This window comes from Manis javanica, chromosome 3 (assembly GCF_040802235.1).
Source record: "Manis javanica isolate MJ-LG chromosome 3, MJ_LKY, whole genome shotgun sequence".
Classification (NCBI taxonomy): Eukaryota; Metazoa; Chordata; class Mammalia; order Pholidota; family Manidae; genus Manis; species Manis javanica.
In genome coordinates, this window is record NC_133158.1 from 178,636,155 (window position 1) to 178,644,732 (window position 8,578).

General features: G+C 50.8%; 1 long non-coding RNA gene across 2 annotated transcripts; it reads right to left on the reverse strand.

Moving 5' to 3' along the window:
- Positions 1 to 2,714: 2,714 nt before the first annotated feature.
- On the reverse strand, positions 2,715 to 6,368 carry LOC118973895 (uncharacterized). 2 transcript variants are annotated; one of them, XR_012129557.1, is made up of 4 exons: positions 6,024 to 6,368; positions 5,322 to 5,435; positions 4,383 to 4,994; positions 2,716 to 3,521 (listed from the first exon to the last, which is right to left on the reverse strand). It is a non-coding gene; the product is annotated as an uncharacterized lncRNA (long non-coding RNA). The 2 variants fall into 2 exon arrangements; XR_005063416.2 differs by having other exon boundaries at positions 2,715 to 4,994; positions 6,024 to 6,364.
- Between the last annotated feature and the right edge of the window lie 2,210 nt (positions 6,369 to 8,578).

Below are 8,578 nucleotides of genomic sequence, written 5' to 3' on the forward strand. Positions count from 1 at the left end.
TCCATCCATTTGCATTTAGTCTGTGTATGTCTTTGGGTTTGAAGTGAGTCTCTTGTAGGCAGCATATATATAGGTCTTGTTTTTTTATCTATTCAGTGACTCTTTGTGTTTTGATTGGTGCATTCAGACCATTTAAATTTAGGGTGATTATTGATAGGTATGTACTTATTGCCATTGTAGGTGTTAGATTCATGGTTACCAAAGGTTCAAGGGTAATTCCCTTACTATCTAACAGTCTAATTTAACTCACTTAGTATGCTATTAGAAACACAACCTAAAGATTCTTTTTTTTTTCCTCCTTTTTCTCCCTCCTCCATTCTTTGTATGTTATGATTCATTTTCTATAGTCTTTGTCTATCCCTTGGGTGACATCTATTTAGCCTTAAGAATACTTCCATCTATAGGTGTCCCTCCAAAATGCACTGTAGAGGTGGTTTGTGGGAGCGATGACAAGTAGTGCGGGCTTGGTGCACCTGATCTATGGCCTTGCAGAGACTATAAGGGGAAAATATGGGGGAGAGAAACCGGTGCATGGCTTCCGGCCCAATGTATAGAAACTGATGAATTTTGGATATGATATTTCTGCCTTGGGCTTGGGGGAGGGCAATTCGTCCCCCAAGATATATCCATCCCTGATCTCCCAACATCCCCCCTTGATGTAGTAGCAGTCTCCGTTCATCATCGGGGTATTGGAGCAATAGAGAGGGGGAAAGAAACAGCACACAGGGTTGCCCCAACTTGGATGTTAATTTTTGGGACATGGCATCTGCCAATGCATTACCTCTGGTTACTGGATCGTTTCCAGTGTGATGTCCCTTACAATGCACAATGGCTACTTCCTTGGGGTCCTGTAGGGCCTGTAGCAGGTGGCTGATAGCCCTGCCGTTGATGATTGGGGTTCCCTTAGTGGTAAGGAAGCCCCTTTCCAAATTTCAGCATGAGTGTGTGTAACTAGGAAGGCATATTTAGAGTCAGTATAAATTGTGGCCCTCTTCCCAGCTGCCAGCTGTAACGCCTGGGTAAGAGCCACTAATTTGGCTTTCTAGGAGGTGGTCCCAGATGGGAGTAGGTTTGCTTCTATCACCTGTGACAGAGTCACCACTGCATAGGCCGCCCTTCACACCCTGTTATTCCCCTTCACCAAGCTTCCATCTATGAAAAAGGTCAAGTCAGGGTCCTCATGAGGCACGTCTTGTAGGCCCTCTCTAGGTTTCCTAAGAGCCTCTATAATCTCTACACAGGAATGAGTGGGCTGATCCACCTGATCGCTGACAGGAAGCAAGGAAGCTAGGTTAAGGGGTGGAGAGACTTGTAGGGTTACCTGCGGATGCTCAATGAATAGAAGATGGAATTCTTATACTCTTCAAGGACTCAAGGAGGCCAGGGATTTATGACTCAAAAGATCCTGTAACTGGTGTGGGGAATACACAGTAATGGGCTGTTGGAGAGTTAATTTCAGGGCTTCTCGGGCCAAACTTCCCGCAGCTGCCAGTGATTGGAGGCAAGGCTGCCACCCCCTGGTGGTGGTATCCAACTGTTTGGAGAGAAAGGCAACGGGACAGCACCCCAGCCCCACTGGCTGTACCAGCACTCCGGTGGCCACCCCTGCCCTCTCTGCTGTATATAGGGTAAAGGGCTTAGTTAAGTCAGGGAGCATCAATGGGGGGGATGAGAGCAACACATCCCACAACTGATTGAAAGCAGAAGCTACCTCAGTGGATGAAGTTAGCAGCCCAGTAGGAGTCTCTGTGGCAGCCGCATAGAGCAGTCTGGCCAGAAGGGCAAAGTTAGGCACCCAGTGTCTGAAAAACCCCACCAATTCTAGAAAGGATAGTATCTCGGCTCCTGAAGTAGGTGGCAGGAGAGTTTTAATCACAGCTGTTTGGTCCGCCGTCAGGGCTTTAGTGGTGGGAGTTAGAGCCAGCCCGAGGTATGTAACTTGGGGTAGAGGCAGCTGTGCTTTGGCAGGAGATACTCTGTATCCCATGTCTGCCAGGAAATTAATAAGGGATGTGGTGTCCAGGACTGAGGCCTCCTTTGAGGGGCTGCAAAGCAAAAGATCATGCACGTATTAGAGGAGAGTACTCTCACCTGTTGAATGTCGCGAGAGGTCCTCTGCCAGGGCCTGCCCAAAAAGATGGGGGCTATCTCTAAAACCTTGAGGTAGAACTGTCCAGGTTAATTGTCTAGACCAATGGGTGTCAGGGTCCTCCCACGTGAAGGCAAATAACGGCTGCGAGTCTGAGTGGAGAGGTATAGTGAAAAAGGCATCTTTAAGGTCTAGTACAGTAAAATGAGAGGTACCAGAAGGGACTTGAGACAGAAGAGTATATGGGTTAGGCACTACTGGGTGTAAGGGAATAACAGCCTCGTTAATTATTCGGGGTTCCTGAACAAGGCGATATGCTCCAGAAGGCTTTTTTACCGGCAAGATGGGAGTATTGCATGGAGAGTTAGTCAGTACTAAAAGCCCCTGCAAGAGCAGACGATTAACAATAGACTGTAGTCCCCTTCAATGAGCCTGCAAAATAGGAAATTGAGGCCAAGAGGGGAAGCGGGATGGGTCTTGAAGGCATATTAAAACTGGGGTGTGGTGGGTTGCCACCACAGGGGTGGAGATGTCCCACACGACCAGATTGACAGCAGTCCAGAAGTCGGGAGACTCAGGTTACCGTCATCTAACTCTCCTTCACCAACCAAAGCAATGAGGGAGTTTCTGGCATCCTGTAAGCATTTAAAAGGTGGGAGGGAAATAGAGGCTCCTAACTTATAGTGCAAATCCCATCCTAACAGGGGGGTAGGACAGAAAGGCATGACCAGAAAGGAATGGGTAAACAGGATGCCTTGGAAGGTGCAGGCCACCAGGCCCATCTCTAAAGGCTTGGAGAGGGTTCCCATGACCCCAACTATGGAGACCTTGGCAGGGTTCAAAGGCCCTTTAAAGAAGGGGAGAACAGAATAGGTAGCCCCCGTGTCCACCAAGAAGGAGATGGGCTTACCCACTACCCACAGCTTGGCTCTGGGCTCGGCAAGGGTGATCGGGGTGTCCAAGTCCAGGTGTCTTCAATCTTCAAGGATGCCCAGCAGGTCTGAAGGGCAGTCCTTTGAGGGCGTCTACCCCCTGCGGAGCTCTGCTGCCAGAGGAGGACCACCCCCAAGTGGACAGTCTACTTTCCAATGACCTCGCTTACCGCAGCTGGGGCACGGTCTCGTCGGTCTGTGTGGTTGGTTGGAGCACTTCCATGCCCAGTGCCCTCGTTCGCCACACCGAAAGCAAGGGCCCGGAGGTTTGAGTCGATCTTCAGGGACACCCAGATGATCTCCAAGAGCCGGCCACAGAGCAGCTGTTATGGCAAGAGTCTGTTCTGCCATTCGGGCAGCTGACCTCCTCTCGTTCTCATCCTCTCAGGGGTCTGGGGACCATCCTCAGCCTTTTTCAGCTTGTGCCTGATGTCGGGAGCTGACTGAGTTATAAAATGCATGGCCGGGAGAGAGGAACCTAACGCTGAGGCCGGGTCAATCTACAAACCAGAAGAGAAGGGGAACAAGATGGTGGAGAAACTGGAAGAGAAGGGGAACAAAATGGTGGAGAAACCAGAAGAGAAGGAGAACGAGGTTGTGGAGAAACCGGAGGAGAAGGGGAACAAGATGGAGGAGAGAAACATTGAGGAAGGGAGCTGGCCTCCGCGGTGGGCCTGGAGGAGCAGGAAGGGGGGTAGCCGAGATCCTCCGCCGAGTCCATCAGAGAAGAGCCTCCCAGTCATAGGAGGGGTAGAGATCGGTGGTCTTTGGCGGAGGCCTAGGCTAACAAAACTTGGGAAGGAGCACACTTAACACACATATCTGGGCGGGTGCACAGAGTCCAAAAAGCCTGCACATAAGGGGTTTCACCCCACTTTCTACTCCGGTGGCAAAAATTAGTTAAGTCGGTGAGGAAGCCAACATCGAAAGTTCCCTCAGGGGGCCAGCGAGACTGGTTGTCCAAGGGATATTGAGGCCCAGCTTGAGAGCAAAGGAAGACCAGCCTGTTTGTGAACTTCCTGGGACAAACAGAGCAGCCAAATTAGAAATGAGACACCGCAGTGGGGTCTGAGCCTCTGCTTTTGAGGGCTGGTTCTCCATGTCTGCGCCACTCCCCAACTAATCCCACTGAGAGGAGCACCCAGCATCCCAAGCATGCCAAGTCAGGGGAGACGTCCTGGGAGCCTGGGTGAGGGACATCTCCCACACTGCAGGGCCAGGGGCGGGCCGGATGCCCACAGAGGGTGGGGGGGATGCCCAAGGGGCCGGATGCCCCCACCTGGATATAGCTATGATTTTGGACGGACCAGGTGAAATGGAGTTAGGAAGGGAAGCAGACCAGGGGAAACTGAGGGACTCACCAGAAAATAGTCCATGCAGCAGAGAGCAGGCTGAGGTCCCGGGTCAGGGAAGGAGGGGTCAGGGCCACCGGTGGCCAGTTGGTGCCCCCACTCACACTCTCTCCCGGGTTTCGGTACCAAATGTAAGATAAATTCTAGCCAAAATAAGCAGGCAAAGAGAGGCAACAAAGGGCCAGGCAGTTTATTTGAACACAATTCCCGGGCAAGGTTTCCCAGTCTCCAGAAATGGAGGCTGGGAAAGTTACACTCAGCAGGGCAGGCAGCAAGTTTTTAAAGAAAGCAGGGGTAGGGGGAGCAAAGGTGTACAGTGGCGCAGGGATTGGCTCGCCTAGGGTACGTGGGGTCTCTCATTGGCCTTTAGCCAGGTACTGGAAAGTTACCACTACTCTTCTAGTTTGGGGGAAGGGCTCTAGTTAGGAATGTTGTCCGATCAGGCTCTGGAATGTTGTCAGACCGGAACGTGTTGGTCTCTTTGCCTTGTTTGGTGAGGCCTGAGCTTGTCCAGCAGGCTCACCTCTTCCCCTGGTGCTCCCAGCCTTACAATTTGATTCAGTTCTTATGGTATAAACAGCCTTGTTTTTGAATGTTAACATCTTCTCATGTCCAGATAAGCTGATGATGAATGTATAAAAGAGCTACAGATTAGAGTTTGAGAACCACTGTTAATAGGATTGTTTTATTAAAATAAGTGTTAGTTTATGCCTCTAAATAATTTCAGTACATAAAAACTGAGTATCTGATAGAGCCCGGACAGGAGCACCACCATTTTGAATAAGCCCACCTGCCGTCTCAGAGAGACCTGAGAGTCATCTTACTAAGGCTAGGAGCATTTTCCCAAGCCGCAGGCCCGCCTTTTCCCACAAGCCCACCCCGCCCCTCACAATCCTGGCCATAAAAAGCCTCTTAGCCTGTAGGGGGCGCCTTCTTTGTTCTGCTCACCGGAACAGACAGGTCCCTCTCAGGTTTGGACTGTTGAGTTCGCGTCCCTTCTCTTCCTTTCATCTGGCGCTGAAATCCGGGAGCGGGAGCCGAGAGCAGGGGCAGTTCTGCAGCCTGGGAGGCAGTGGGCAGGGGCAGCTGGTCCCGGGCCGACTCCCAGATCCCGAGGGCCTTCTGCGTCACGTCCCATTTCCCTCCCGGCTGCACCCCACACCCCTCACCCCGTGAACTCCAGCTGGGGACCACCCTGCCAGACCTCGATCTGCACACCCACCATCAGGCACTAATCCATCGCCGTTCCCAGGAGGGTGGCTCTGGCCTCGTCGGGTTTTTCTTGGCTCCCAGAGAAGGCCGACCCACCGACCCCCTTCCCTTCTGTGTTTAACCTTTCGTTCTCGCCCGTCCTCTGTGTTCTGCCTTCGAGAACACCGGGACAGAGGGGGGCGCCTGCACTCTGACTGGGGGCTGCCCCCTCTCAGCGCACAGGACAAGCCCGTCCGCTCCGGGAGACCGTGGACTCTGGGGGCGGTGGGGAAGCCGGTTGCAGGGAGACGTCCCGGCGGCCTGTTTCCTGACCTCGGCCACTTTCCTCGCCCTCCCTCCATGGGCAGTTCTCCCCCAGACACTGGGGACATCCCCCTCAGCAGTCCCCTATGGAGTCTTTCCCAGTTGGAATTAAAGGGAGACATTAAACCAAAAAACCTGATGCTTCCTCCACTTCCGTGTGGCCCCAGCACACACTGGTGACAGGCCGCGCTGGCGAGCGGAGGGCGCGTTCAATTTCCAGATGCTCCGAGATCCCGGTAACTTCCTCCGAGGCTCCCTGTGTCCAAGCCTTCGCCATCCTCCGCCGCCACCCTCCCTTGGTTCCTCTCTTCTCTCTTCAAATTGTTCTCACTGAACAAACCCCCTAAGTCTTCCACCGAACAAAAACTCTCTAAAGTTCTCACCGGCGACCAAAACTCCCCTCCCCCTCCCCTGACAGCACTGTGCCTTTACCCCTGTTCCCTCCGTGGACGAGCTCGACCCTCCGTATTCCCTTCCTCCTCCTCCTCCCCAACAGCCTCAGCAAAGTCCGAATCCCGCCCCGCCGTGGGCCCCCCCGAACACCCCGCCCCCTCCTCCTCTCTGATACCCTCGACCAGGCCGCCTCTTCTAACCCAGCCCCCTCTCCAAACCCGCCCTTCCCATGCCCCAGACACGTTCCTGCCCTCTCTCCTCCCTCCCAGCACCCCCCAGGCCGCTCCTCGCCCTCTCCCGCCCCTCCAGGAGGCAGCATGCACTGAAAGGCCCGTTCACGTTTGCGTCTCCTTTTCACTTAATGATCTGGAGTGTACCGAACAAAAGATGGGGTCCTTCTCAGAAAAACCCATTGAGTTCAGGAAAGAGTTCCTCCGCATTACTCAAATGTATGACCTCACTTGTATGACCTCACTGGGGGGAACATTCACCTCATCCTCACATCTACCCTCACGGATGACAAGAGGGAATGCATCATGCTGATGAGTTGCACCGCTAGCACCCTGCTAATCATGCTCCAGCAGCTTAAGCCGTCCCCAAGTAGACATACAACTTGATGACTCTAGAACAGCAAGTCCTGACCAGCCCTTTATGAACCGCCTTCCAGAGGCCATGGTCAAATACGCAAACAAAAGTCCTAACCTTCCTGAGTGTCTTTTTCTCCTACACCCCCACTTCATTTCCCAGTCTTACCCAGATATTCATAAAAAGCTCCAAAAATTAGAAAATGGACCCCAAACACCCCAAAAAGAGCTTGTAGACCTTGTCTTTAAAGTTTTCAACAACTGGGATGAAAAACAAAAAACTAAGAAAGAAAAAGAGGCTAAAACAGTATCAGATCTGGCCTTACTAGTTCGACCTCCCGCTGACAAGCCTGCAAAGGTTCCACCCCACACCCACCTAGCAAAGTGTTTTCACTGTGGCAATCCCAGCCACTGGGCAAAATGCCCTAATTCCAGGCCTTCCTGCAAAGCCATGTCCGAATAGCAGAAAATGGGGTCACTGGAAAATGGATTTTCCCCTAGGGAAGTCAGCCCCTCCCTTGAGTTCTCTCCCTCCAGGCGACTGGACACACCTAGAGAGGACATGGTGGCCCTCAGGCCTTATCTTCAGCGACCCATTGACACTGCCCAGGTCCCAAGGCCCCCTCCAGGACGACACCAGCAGATCCACAGGTAACAGTGGTGGTAGCCAGAAGGCAAGGTTCTTTTCTGGTTGACATGGGGCCAACCTCTCTGTGCTTACTGAATATTCGGGATCTTTGCTCCCCTCCTCTCTGTCAGTTGTTGGGATGTACGGCTTAGTAGAAACACCAGCCCAAACCCCTCCTTCATGTTGTTCCTTGGGCCATGTTACTTTCACTCACTCCTTTCTGGTAATCCCCCACTGCCCACCCCACTTCTGGGAAGGGACATCCTCCACCACGTGGGGGCGTCCTTACTCATTCCCTCACGTCCCTCGGAATCCTCCCTCATTTTCCCATTCATACCCCCTAAAGAGACCTGATAATATTCAATGGTGAAACTCTAGAGGTGTTCTCGTTAAACCAGGATTAAGGTGAAGATACTTGCTGTTACTGCTATTATTCAACTTCCCTCCAGAGATCCCAACCAAAAAAAATAATTGAGGTTATTCATACACATACAGATGTGTACACATATTTGTGAAATAAAAATGCAAAATCGTCACTACTTGAAAAGATTATTTTCTACCTAAAACTCTAAGATATACATTGAAAAATCTATTGAGAAAAAAAAATCAAGAAAAATAACTCATTCTCAGTAAAAGTAAAAATTACAAACTATCTTTAAAATGAGCTTATCTTTTGAAGAAAACTTTAAAATATTACTGGAAGTTATCAAAAAATAAAAATAAGCAGATTGATAAACCATGTTTCTCCCTAAATGAGAGCACTCAATATTGCCAATAAGTCAGATACCTACTAATTAACCTATAAATCCATTTCAATCCCAGCGGAAACAGCAATGGGATTCTGAAGACTGGTTGGGAGGAGGGATGGCAGCTTCATAGAATGACACTATTAAAGAAAAAAAAAACTTAAAGAATTAAAGTAGAATAAAAGGATGAGAACTTGCCCTACCATATAGCAAAATAATAAAATAACTTTAAAACAGTGTCACGTTGATGCAGAGACTGAAAAAAAATATATCAGTGGAACAGAAGAGAGTTCACAGATGGACCTGGGCACATGAGAGTTTAGTTTAAGGTTTTCATAG